Source organism: Cupressus sempervirens, chromosome 3 (assembly GCF_028749045.1).
Source record: "Cupressus sempervirens isolate cs-2001-9-10 chromosome 3, ASM2874904v1, whole genome shotgun sequence".
Classification (NCBI taxonomy): domain Eukaryota; kingdom Viridiplantae; phylum Streptophyta; class Pinopsida; order Cupressales; family Cupressaceae; genus Cupressus; species Cupressus sempervirens.
In genome coordinates, this window is record NC_143120.1 from 1,053,864,885 (window position 1) to 1,053,878,913 (window position 14,029).

A 14,029-nucleotide genomic window follows, 5' to 3' on the forward strand; every position below is an offset into this window, starting at 1 on the left:
CATTTTTCTCTGAGTTGATTCATTATTTAATTTCCTGACATTGATCAACCAATTGAACCCAATTGATATAATGATTCTTTTAATGAAATCTTTTGTCAAGTCTTTTTAGTTTTTCTGTGTTGAGCCTATGCTTGATTTTTGAAGCCTTCAACGCCCTTTTTCAAATTTTTTAGTGTGTGTCTATTTTCTTTTGGTCTTTTAGTTTTTTTCAAACCCTTTCTTTTGATTTTTCCCTTCGATTCGGTATATCTTAGGGATTAATCAAGTTTGGTAGTCAAAAGATATGACAATTTAGGTGGCCAAAAAGTGTTGACTCCATATGCAATTGCATATTTTAAAACATCATGTTATTTTTTAATGTTGATTTTCACTTTTTGAAAAAATATAACATAAATTCACTTTATGTTATGTTTTAAAGTTACTTTATCACTTAAGTGACTATAGTGCACTTTGTGTTATATTTTGATATTGAGTTATTTTTAAAAAAATTCACTTAAGTGACTTTATTAACTATATAGTTTGATTTAATTTTTGAATTACTTTATGTTTTAATTTAAAACATCTAAGTAAATATTACTTTTTTAATGATATTTGTACATATTAATTAAACTATATAGTATAAATATTATTTTTGACTCAATTAAGTGATATTTCCTCAAAATATCAATTAAACATGTGCTTGATTGACCATTTACGTTATGTAAAGATATCTTTCAACCCATTTACATGCAATGAACCTCCAAGAGTGTATTTTGCACTAAATATGCATGTAATGGATTTCATAGAGTCCATGTTGCATAAAAGACCTCCTTTACATGTAATTGCATTAGAGTCCATGTTTTTGCCTTCCAAGGTCAAATTTGTCAAATGCATGTTACATGTTGCATATTTTAAAAAAAATTTATGAGGGTGCAAGAGTGTGTTTTTCTTACTCAACCTCCAAAGGCATATTTTTAAACATGTGATAAAGCCTCTACAATGCATTCTGCATAAGATTGACACTTACATGCATTTTAAAATTTGTAATGAGGCTTGTGTGTTTTGAATCTTGCCTCCATATACATGTTATTTAAAACATGGAAAAGCACTTGGAGAGTGTGTTTTGCATAGAGCAACAAATAAATTGTATTTTAAAACATGCAAAGAGCCCTAGAGAGTGCATTTTTGTGCTACTTGCATCGCTTTACAACTTTAAAATATGCAAATGTTTTCCAAGAGTGTGATTTCCACTTCCAACCAATGAATTTTATATGTAATGTGTCTTAGAGAATCCATTTTTTCATTCAAAACTCATGTAATGACTCTCCAAGACCCCATTTTTGCACTCCCAAGCCAAAAATGACCAAATGCAAATATGTAAAGGCTCCTTGAGAGTGTTATTTGCGCTTACAACCATCATATGCATAGATTTTTTACATGTAAATGCATCTATAGGGTCTAATTTCACCATTTCAACTCATGCAACTACATTTGAGGAACCCATTTTTGCTTTCTTAAGTTTAAAACACTTCAAATAGCTCCATTTATTTGCCACATTTTTGCTAATAATGCCCAAAAAAATGGGAATTTTATCAACATTTTGTATTTTGGAGCCACGCTTTTGCATTTAGATCCTTGTTTTAGCATTTAGGGAAGAATTTTTTGCATTCACAAGTCAAAAATGACAAAAATATATGTATTTTAGAGCCACGTTTTTGTTTTAAACACCTAAATTTTGGCATTTCCAACTTACGTTTTTGGTCCAACAGGGGACATTTTGGAGTTCTGATGCATGTTTATGCATTTGGTGATCACATTTTTATCATTCTTCATCAAAAAAAATTCATATTCTTTCAATTACATATGAGAGCAATTACATGTAATCTCACCCTACATCCGCAATTACATGTAATCTCATCCTTCAAACCCAATTGCATATCTTCATCAAACACAATTGCATATAAATCACTTTACATGTAATTACATCTAGAGAATTGGATTTTGCTAAATGGTCACACTTTTAAACACCAAATTCACAATTTGTACACATCCATATGCATCCCAACTTGCATTCTTGGCCATACCCTCAAAAGCCCATTTTTTTCCATGTACAATCCACCCTTGGAAGTTTGGTTTTGGCCTTTTCTACCCAAATACATATGTTTTTTACTTCATTTCTAACCATCATATGTGTTCCATAAGTATCTAATCCATACTTTTAACACTCATCACTTATGGATTCGTTATTGTAACTCAATTCCCAAAGTTTACACGAATCCAATTTCATCGGAAGATGTTTTCATCTTAATGCTACAATGTACTCTTCAAGATATGACATAACTTCTTAAAACAATAGAGACATCCCCTCGAGAAGATATGCTTTGATCCTTAAGAAGAAGCAATTCATTTGGTCTCCATTTTCCCAATGGCTATCTAAGAACCTGAGTTCATGTGGGAATGTGCCAAGCACTTTGCTTCAAAATTATTTTTTTAAGGTGCTAATAGAAAGTTGTTCCGAGTTTACAATCAAAAACCATCAAGAAGGCTTTTAAAGTGTCAGAGATTTTTAGGATGTACCAACATAAAAAGGATAATTCATGACAACTTGAACAAGAAAAAGCTTGATCACATCAAGTTTTCAAATGACAATTGGAATCTCATCAAAGAGGATGCAATGGTGCTGAATAAAAGAATCCTCAATCCTGCAAGCATCACCAAGTACAAGGCCCTTCAAAACAATCCATATGATTATTTCAATTCCCTTATGTCTTATTCCTTCTTCATGTTTATGATCAGAGGGAATGAATTTGCATGAAAATGTGTAATTACATGTAATTCAATTTTCATGTCCTTATGGCATGTAATCCAATAATTTCTCTCGTTAGTTAGACTGGGTCAAAGTTGTATGAATTGCTCCCACTTTTTCCTCCTTTTTCTCAACTCCTTTGTCTATATAAGGAGTGATCCCTCATTTTAAAAACCATCTTTTGTTGTATGTAAGAAACCTTTGTCAAACTTGTGCAAGCATAACTTTGATTGTGTAGTACCAATTTGGGAGAAATGTGAATAAAAGAAGCAATTGGATTTAAAGCTTTGACTAGAAGCAATTATGGTAGAGAAAATTGTAATATTTGGTTGTAATTTGTGCATATTTTCTTTGATTCATGTTATTATTTTGTATCATATAATAGAGCATTGTGAGTTTAGAAGCAATCAGAGTCGAAGCTTTGATTGGGAGCGGTTGTGGTGATATATAGACTAGAAGCTTTGACTAGAGCTCATATTACTATCTCAAATTTAGGAAAGAAGTTATAATTCCCTATTTATGGATGTATTTGTGCCCTAATGGTAGAGGTTATTCTTATAGAATATATTAAAACAGGACCTAGAGCCAAGATGGTACACTTTTAACTAGCCTTTGAGTTACTGTTGGTTTATCAGTATCAAAACTTCTTACTGGCCTTGAGTTTATCCAAGGAATAGTGAGAAGAGGGAACCTTACCTTTAAGTTAGAAGAGATTATGTCTCACAATTTGTGGCTGGTCTACTTATTTTTTAGTGGATTTTACCCAAATTGTTAGTTACCAAATATCCACCCAACAAGTTGGTTGTGTTCTAAACGAATGGAAGGAATGTGACAACTTTTCAATTTTTTAAAGAGTTGGAGGTATGGAAAGACATGCCTAGGTTGATCGGAATGTGATGTTAGTAGAAGGAGCTCTCCAGTCTAGATAGTCAGTATTGTTGACAAACTCATTCATCTTGTGGTTCCTTTGATTTTTAATGTTAGAAGTAGCTTTATCTTTCAGACTTTTTTCTTTCTTGTTAGGTGGATTTCCCCTCTTTTTGGGCTTGGAAAATGGTCTTCTTTTTGTCAGCTAAGTAGTTGATGATAGCTTTTGAGAGCTCACTTTTTCCTTTTTTTTTGGTTGATAGATTCAATAGGTTTGGGAAATATTCTCAACCCTAAGAATGAGATTTGTGTTATAATGGCCAAGATGTCGACTTGCTTTCTATAGGTTGTCACTCCTTTAATAATTCTAATAGAGATGGAAACTTTTCCTATTGAGATTTTTTGCATGAATAAGGTGGTTTGTAACTTGATACATGCTCCTTTCTTTGGGTTTTGAGTTAAGAGTTGTCTCAATAGTACACTCTGTTGATATCTAATTTAAAAGATCTTTAAAAAGACTATGTGTTTCAATCATTGTTTTATCACTGATGTCAAACCTTATATTTTCTAGTAAGACAATTGCTTATACGTTTCAAGTACTATCACTTAGTTGATTGGTGAGGAGGATTTGATCAACAAGATGTAAGAAAAGTACCTCGAGGAAAGGTTGAGTTATGAGTATGTAATGAAGTACAAGAATAAGTTAAGATAGTGATAACATAATGTATTGATGATCTACTTGAGGTTACAAAATGGTTGGCTACACTTAGAAAGTTTAGAAGAGTTAGTTAAACAAAGTTCATTTGCCAAGCTTGACCAAGTGGATAGTAGGTGCCAAGAAAAATTAGCTCAAGCTGAGAAAAAAGTTAGTTGGAGCTGAGTGAAAGTAAATTCTAGTAGATGTTGAGCAAGATAGTAGATGTCAAGTAATTTTTAGTTGATTCCAAGCACTAGTAAAATCCATTTGATGCCGAGTGACCTAGTATGTGTCGAGCATCAGAAGATTGATAATGCCGAGTTGCTGCATTATGACAAAGATTGAAGATTCACCAAATAAAAGCCAACAAGTTTATTTTCTTAGAACTTTTGAATCAAGAGGAAGATAATATTGATGAGCCGATGGCACAAAATCTTATGTAAACCATTTTGGAGGCAAATTCAAATGGATTCTAAGAGAAGTTTCTAGAGAAGACAAGATATGGGGTAGATACATTGTATCCTACCTAATCCATCCATAAACCCTAATTTAGGTGAAGGATAATGAGCAAGAAGGTGTTCTAATTTCTTGTATATAGGAATGTTTGGTCATGAAGCAAAAGAGTTTGAGAGTTTGAGGCAAAATTTTGATAAGGAGAAGGAGAAAGGGGCTTTTCTTCATTAAGTGACCCAGGAGAAGAGTCTGCAATGGTGTACTGAGCAAGAAGGCTTAAGAGGATGAATGCTTGAAGGGTGAACAAGCTATCAAAGCTATAAAGAATGAAAGCCAAGCAGAGTTGAGGACTAAACATAGATTTGTAATTTGTAAGTAAGGTTGTAAGTTGAATCAGATCAAAGCTCTACTATTACCTTCTAACAATTATATTAGTCTAGGGTAAGTCCTTTGGAGTAAGGTTTACTTACAAGTTATTGGAAAATCCTTTAACAGGGTGGTATTCCAATTGAATGGCCTAAAGTCCTCTAACAAGGGTCACTCTTAATAGGGTGACTAAAATCCCTTAACTGGGTCACATTTAACAGTGTGTATTGTAACTTTTAACAGGGTTGGCCTTTAACAGGGCATCACTTCAGAAGAGTGAAAAAGGAGTAGCATGTTACTGGTGGTTTTTCCCAAATTGGGTTTCCACATTAAATCATTGTGTCAAATGTGTTGATGGATGTGTTGTGTTTCATGCTTGACATTTCTACAAGTTAATTTGACAATAACATATAAGTCTTAGTTGATATGCAATGGATGCATGCATGGGTAAGAATGTTTTATGGATTCATTGAATTGTGAAAAGTTTTATTTTTACATCTAGACCTTGAATGACTTATTCACCCCCCTCTTAGTTATTCTAAAAAAATTCTAGCATACTCCTTATATTGTTGATTATCCTCTTTATTATTCATATTGAGATAGATTCCTTTTCTATTGAGGTGGAAAGGGGTTTTGTAGTTGCGGGTGTAACACCATCGAAGTGGCATTTTCAGAAGGTCTAGGATACTCCAATGTTGTGTAAGGGAAGGTGTGGGAATAAACATAACATGTGGATTATTTTCTTGGACTTGTGATTTGGTCTCAAGTTGCCTTTGATGTCATCTTGGTATCCTTTGTGTTCCACTTTTGTGGGTGGTTGATAGAGTATTGTCAATTGCTTCTTTTGGCATCTACATTATTAATGGGTAGTTGAGGCCTATAGCCACATGTTTTTTATGACCTCTTGTAGCCTAATTCTCTCTAGATAATAGCTTTATAGAAGGTTTTTCACTAACAATGTATCGCTAGTGGCCTTCTACTATTTATTTATGCACATTACTTTATGTTTTTGATTCATTGACAACCCCATGGTTGTGACTTTGTAAGGGTCAACCCCCTTGTTCATCGGCTTCTTTATTAAGTAAAAATATGTAATAAAAATTAAAATTTGTTTCCAATTTTATTAATTGATCACAAATATTGATATGCATTATGATTATAAGAGAAAACACCTCCACAGGGGTGGAACCCACTATTGGAAATACAATAGGGAAAGTAAACTCTAGGGGGGGTGAATCAATACTTCAAAACTTTAACCATAAAACCATTCACGATATATCCATCTCACAATTTTCATGTAAACTGAAATAGGTAGCTAAACATATTCATCCATAGCATGAAAACAAATAGCATTCAACACATGTATGACAATGCATATTTGGTTACCTAGAAACCCTCCAATGAGAAGGTAAAACTAGGGTGGGGATGACACCCACAAATCTTCACTACTGTAGTAATAAAGTGTATCCAATGAAGGCTATAATGTTTAATCATAAATTATGATCTATCTGGCGAAAGGTCTGCCCTGTTAAAGGCTTACAAGATTGTTAGATCTTACCCTGTTAAAGGATTTCAATACCCTATTAGAAGGGTGTTTTGTTAAAGGAATTAAACTTACAATGAAGTAAGCACCCTATTAAAGGATTTACAACAGCTTGTTAGGACTACTCTATTAAAATATTTAATTGATTCACCTGTTAGAATGTCTCAGCAATGATCTTGCAATTAGCACAATGTTGCTAGATAATAGATCACCTATTTGCATGTATCCTTGATCCTCTTTGATTAGATGTATCACTTATGTCTCTAACTTCTTTCCTATGTTCTCCTCTAACTGATTCTCCAATTGTATATCTCAATTCACAATTCCTTAGCCACCATGAATGCTTTGTTTACACATTCATACTTCTCTCTTCACTCCTTCCACACTATATTTCTTTTAGGGTTTGTCCTCCTTATGAAGACTTAGGTGACTTAGGGTTAGGTATGAATCCACAATTGTGATTCACCCATTTTTTCACTTAATCCATCCCTTCAACTAATTGGTTGCATGTACTACATAGGGATCCTCAATATAGATTTGTCCTTATCATCTAGAATCACAAAAAAATTCTTAAGTTGGCCAAAAAATGGTTTACATAGAAGTTTGTGCCATTACAACAACTATGTACAAAACTATTTACTTGACACTTGAATTTTCTGATTCTTGACATCCACTGTATCTTCAATGTTGTAATTCGACCTCTAAATGACTTGACATCCATTGATCACTCGACATCAACTATCTACTTGGCACTTGAGTGACTTGACACTTACTAGTTACTCAACACATACTATCTGACAACTTATGCTCAGCATACATTTCTTGTTTGACGTGAACTAAGAAAATGACTTGCGTGTATTATCACTCACATGTCAAAATCAATGTGAGATTAACAATCTCCCCCTTTGACATGAGTAGCAAAAAAACTTGGTCATGCACGAACAACCTTAGATCTTGGGCATAACTCTGATAATCTATATTTAGTGCTCAACTTACAAACAAAATTTCAAAACTTCAAAAAAATTCAAAAACTTATGACTTATTAGTCATACCTCAAAATTTTATAACTCCCCTTGACTTGATTGTTCTTTTCTAAATCTGAATACTTTTGCTAACTAGATCTATTGTCACCCCCTTTCTTTGGTCACCCCCAAAGCTTATTCTCTTCTTTTGTTCATTCTCCCTCTTTCTTCACTCTCCCCCTTTTGACACTTATATCATGGGTGGTACACAAATTGTTTGTTTTTCTAAGAATGATTTATGGACCTCCATCATAATATTCAATGCTACATCCCAGCTGTCACATGCTACCTCCAAAGATTTGATCTAAATGTCCAACTTAGAAGCAAGGGTGACTAGGCCTTCATGAGTAGAAAGATGGGGATCTTTCTTCATCAACATCTCTGTATAGGCTAGTTATTTATGTAACACCTCCATGTGAGGGGTTAACATAGACTAGATGTTAATTAGTGTAGCCCTAATATTTGCATCTTGAGCTTGTAAAGCCGTTAATTGACCTTGTGTTGACAAAAAATTTCTAAATGAGACTAACTTTGACCAAGAGATTCTTGTAGAATGTTACCTATTTTCTTCAAATCTCCCTCCAGATGGTCAATGTGTCTCTACACTTCTTGTGTGAATAGGGGAACATCACACAACTTGGTGTAAAGTGAGAAAATGTTCTCCAACATCTTCTTCACACCCTCAATTCTAGTTGCTAACTCAACCTGGTGTAGTGCAATGGCACTGGATATCTATTCATTGACCTTTGTATTAAATTTCTTCTCAGACCATTCCAGTAATTTGACATTAGTATCTAGGTCTTTATCACGGGTCTTCTCCACAATATTTTCCAACTACTCAATGACTGGCTTGGCTTCATCAGGTGTAGGTAGGATGAATGCATCAAGAAATATGTTTGTGATGTCATAAAGTGCTTATTTCTACCTATGATCCCTTCTAAGCAGTTCTTGGCATTTCTTCCTTTCTAGAGCATCTTACAATATGCTCATTTGATCTATTGTGATTGATGCAAGATCAAACTTAGGTAATTCAATCACCTCATACAAGTTGATATCACCATAGGATGTTACCTCATCAACCTTAGATGTGCTAGGATTGGGCATTGATTATTACAATGGTGTAGCTTTTATACTCAACCTATGAAGTGCTTGACTAGAAATAGGTGTCTGGTAAGGTAAGCAGTGTCTAAATTGCTATCACTTCCTTTGATTTTATAGTCAAGACTGAATCTTTAGTCCTGGCCTTCTCCTTTTCTTTAGTTTTTTTCTCTGCCTTGTGCTTATGGTGTAGGTGTAGGAATGGCTTCCTAACCTATTTGGACTAGTTTCCCTTCTTGCTCAATTATTGTAATTGTTGGTATTGAGACATTCTATACCATAGTGCTGACATGTGAAGTCACATAGTCCTTCCTTTGGTAAACTACAATAGACATTGTAGGTTGCAATTCTATAGATTGAGAGGGGGCAATGGATAATGCTTGTGTTTTCTCCCCTACAGATTCCAATTCTACCTTCTCAATCTCATCCACACTCACCAAAATAGGATGGCTACATAGTTGTGCCTTGGTGGTGGAATTAGTTAACATCTTCTATGTATCCTCCTCTTTTAGGGGATTGATGTTCTGAATGGTGTTGTTAGAGACATCCTTAATCTTTACTGTATTTTCTTGTGGACTGGCACTCAACATATGTACTTATGGTACATTCTAGTGTTTCTCTTCCTCAACTATTTCCTATTTAGTGCCTTCCCCATGTACATCCCTTATAGATTCATCATTTGTTACTTCAACTACCTCTTGTTCTTCTTTGTCTTCACCTACTTCCTTAAGTGCTTTCTCAATAGCCTTTTGTATTGTCAACCCATAAATCACTTTCCATAATTGTGTGCTTTGTTGAAAAACCTCTTCAATTTTGTTCTATAAAATATTAAAGGCTCAGTATTTTGGAGCAAATCTTCCCTTATAATTTTTAATAGCCTTTGTCATTTCAGACTTGTACAATTCTAGCATTACTCTTGCAAGTGTAGTCTCTCTAATATTTCTCTCAGTTACGAGACTATATTGCCACCTTTGCTTAACTCTGTCATATAGGCTCTTGAATAAAGAGTTGGCAATCTTAATTGGAATCTTCTTAAAAGTTACCATCATGGCATATATAAATTCTTCTACTTTATTCATTTCTATCTTCCCAAGTTTATCAATCTCAACATGTGTAAATCCACTTGAATCAACATTATTCTTGATATTTTCACACAATTTGTCCAAATTAGAAGAGGGACTATGACTTACCACTTTGAATTGGTTGTTATCATCTGATTTGGTCCTCTCCTCATCTAATTCAGTCTAGGCAATATATTTCCATCTTTGTCTCTGCTCAAGTTCATGTTCTTTTTTAGTTGTGCTAACTCTCTTTCCCTTTGGCTTCTCAACTCCTTGAGTTTTCATAGTAGTAGCTCTTGTGCTAGACCTAGTAATAGGAACTGTAGGATTTTTTTGTGAAGGTTTCACAACCTTTTAGGGTTTGGTTGCTAGTGGCTTCTTTTCTTTCTCTTCTTCTCTTCTGTGGCAATAGGTGCTTCATTGCCTTCTTCTCCCTCAACACCATCAAATTTTTCTTCTTCTTCTCCTTATTCCTCTCCTTGACCTTGTTTAAGAGCCAATGGTGCTTCGATAGGTGTATCTTCTTCATCATCTTCATTATCCTCTTCTTCTTCATCTCCTTCTACCTCTTCACCAAATTGTTCCTTGAGCTTCTTTACAATTTTGTTCTTTCTTAACTTAGAAGTTGTCTTCAAATCCATTGTGATCTTTCACTTTGCTACATCATAATTTCCAAATGTAGTAGCATTCTTATCTACTTCCTTTGCAAGTAAAGTAGTGATGGATACAAATGCCTCATCCACATTAATCTCATAAGGAAATGGTTTGAGCCATCTAACCCTTGGAACAACAACTTGGACATGCAATATTTGTTGACAATTAAAAATTAAAAATAACATAGAACATTCATCAACCCTATTATTTCAAAACAAAATATGCAAAGCGGGGTATTTTAAAAACCTCAAATTGGTTCTCCATCCTTCAAACTATAGATGAAGATGATTGATCTATTTAAAGGAAATTTTTACTTCAACACAAACTAATCCTCCTCTGAACAAACTAATGTAGCATGTATTCTCAAAAACTAAATATGCTAAACCTATTTATCAGCTAGTAAGGATCACAACAAATGTGAGAAATAAATGACCACTTTATCTTCTTGATCATGTCATCCAAAGGAAACCCTTCAATTCAACTCCTTTGATTCCTGTTCGAAATCAGATTAACCCTAAAACCTATATCCCTCCCCATCGAAGATCACAAGTTCCCAAAGTTTCAGATCTTAACCCCCCTCTTAAGCTCATTTCACCTCCTTTTGATTGATTACCCTCAAGAATATTTCTAATTTAAACTCTAAAATCCAAAAATCTCAACACATAGATCAAGAATCTGAAGGGTAAAAGCACAAACCTGTCTCACCTTTTATAAAGAAAAGTGATATCAGAATGTGACAGTTCAACATTAATGACAAAAAAAATGGTATTTGCGTTTAAAATATGAAGATGATGTAAACTGATGAAATGTGTAGAATTGTATGAATTTTATGCCTATAATTTTTATTATTTTTTTGACTAAGAATTTATTCATTTTATTTTATTTTGAAGTCCCTTTTTTAACTGTAAAAAATATAGGATGTAGTTCCCGTCAAACAAGTATGTGCAAATCATCTTTTTTTGTTATGATTTGAAAATATTTTATAGATGACATGTATAGCTAGTGCACAAAAAAAGAAATAATTATTTTTGATGTATATTTTCTTTGTTATAAGTACTCAAGTTTGACCTTGTCAGAATCCAATAGTTTTTTCCTCCCGTCAAAACTTCCCTATCAAATCTATACCTTCTTGAAAAAAAAATTACATATTCATGAAGAGGATTCTCTCCTCTAGTGATAAATATATTTATTTTATTTTTTTGATATTATTTACTATTTTTTTTTTCATTTTTTGAGAGAGCATCTTCTGAAATGTTGAAATATCGACTTATAATATTTTTAGATTATAACATATTATAACTAATCAAAACACTCAAAAATTTATATAATGATGATATTGAATCTAAAATCTATAAAAGGGTATTTTTAGTTTTTTTTAAAATTGAGTTTTGATAGAGAAATGAGATTTGACCAAAACAAGTTTTTGTATCACAAACGGTGACATAGATCTATGCTTTTACCCTGAAGCAATTATTATAATCAACAATAAGACTATCGAAGAGCGTTGTTCATATTGTCAAAAATAGGGAGTGTTTTCCTATTGGAGCAAGCTCATTAAAATTATGAAATGGGAATCTAGTTTCAATGAATCAATTGCTCATAACTATTCAGCCCCAACATGGGTAGAAGTAGAATCAATGTCTTCTAAACTTAATCACATAGAAATTTTCAAGCGCATTAGATCTTCTATAGGAGAACTCATAGGGTTAGAAGCTAATTTCAGTGAGCATAATAACAACAAAATGCTTATCAATTTAAAATTAGAACATTCAAATCTTAAAATGATTAAACTAATAACAAATAGATCTCTCTATAATCTAAAAGTCTCAAGATATGAGGGGTGTATAAAAGATATCATTAAAATGGATAACTCTCAAAACAATAATCGTAAATGCCTAGATTTAAATTCATGTTTGAAAGAAATTTTTCCTATGATACATATTACAAATAAAATTGATCATACAAGGAATATCTTAGAACATTTGGCTCATTCACAGACAAAAACAAGTATCAAAAGAGCCATGTTAAGATTAGTAGAGGAAGATATCATCAAGGATATTGACAAAGGGGATTTCTTAATCAGTACTTCAAGTCTTCCTAAATCACTTCACAATAAAGGAGACCTTTTAAACAAATCTCTAGCAATCAGATCATAGATTGTTCATGATAGAGTTGATAAGTGTTGGAGATATTCAAGACTATGCTAAGTTACTGAGAGGGGAGGGGTGAATCAGTAACTTCTATAATTTCTACAGCAATTTATATTATGAATCCAATAAACCACTTAGCATTTAATTTATCACATTTGATTTAATTACATTCATGTGAAACTAAAAATATAAAAGCATCCACAATACTTGAACACAATGATTTGGTGACCCAAAAACCTTCCAAATAGAAAGTAAAACTGGGGTGGGGATGATACCCACAAAAATTCAATACTGTAGCATAAAGTTGACCTGTTAAGGCGTACAATGATCACTTTTGATGATTTTCGCCATTAGGAGCAATTAGGACTGCTAGGTCCACCTTGTTAGAGGTTTTACAAACACACAATGAAGTATGCACTCTATTAAGAGATTTAAGAAAGACTGTTAAGTCTACCTTGTGAAAGGATTTTGACTGGTTCACCTGTTAGGATGAAACAATAGATCTCTGACTTATGACTGGATTGTTGATAGAGATTCCTTGATTGTATTGATCACCTTTCTGTGATAGATTTGTCACTATTGCTCCTTATGCTGATATGGCCTTCATAAATCTTTATCTACTACTTATATTCACATTCTTGTATTTTCATTTCATACACATTTTATTTCATACATTCATATTGATATGATATAATACATCACATATATATATCAAACAAATTTTCAAAATTACAAAGTCAACCATCATATAGGTTAACACATATATCACAAAGTTGGCCCAAATGAAGACACTCAGGTTCTAAAGACTCACTTGGTGAAGTTCTAATACTTAGCACCCATTTTCATTACTCAGCATCATCATGCACTCAATAGACGTAGAGGCTCGGTGCATATTGATCACTTCAAACTAGTCTTGAACTCGGTCTACACTGGTGACTCAGTAGATACTATGTAACTTGGCATACTCTAAATCATTCAATAAACACATAAGCTTTGTTTACACTAGCTTCACATTATGTGAACTATGAATTTGATAGAAACTGTAATGCTCGATAACCACTGGAATGCTCAAATAAAACTATTAGACTGAATCTTCTCAGTTTGAACTATTGGGCTTCACACCAACTAAATACACTTGGTAACCACTAAAATGCTTGGTAGATATTGGAATTAGTCCAAAAAACTCGGTAGAAACTATAGAGCTTGGTGGCTACTTAATTACATGGCTAACACTATAGACTATTCAATGAGCTTGGTAGCCATACAAAATTTGAATAAGTGTGTGTCACTAATAAAAAACTTGACTGATAATTCAACAATCTCCCTCTTTTTA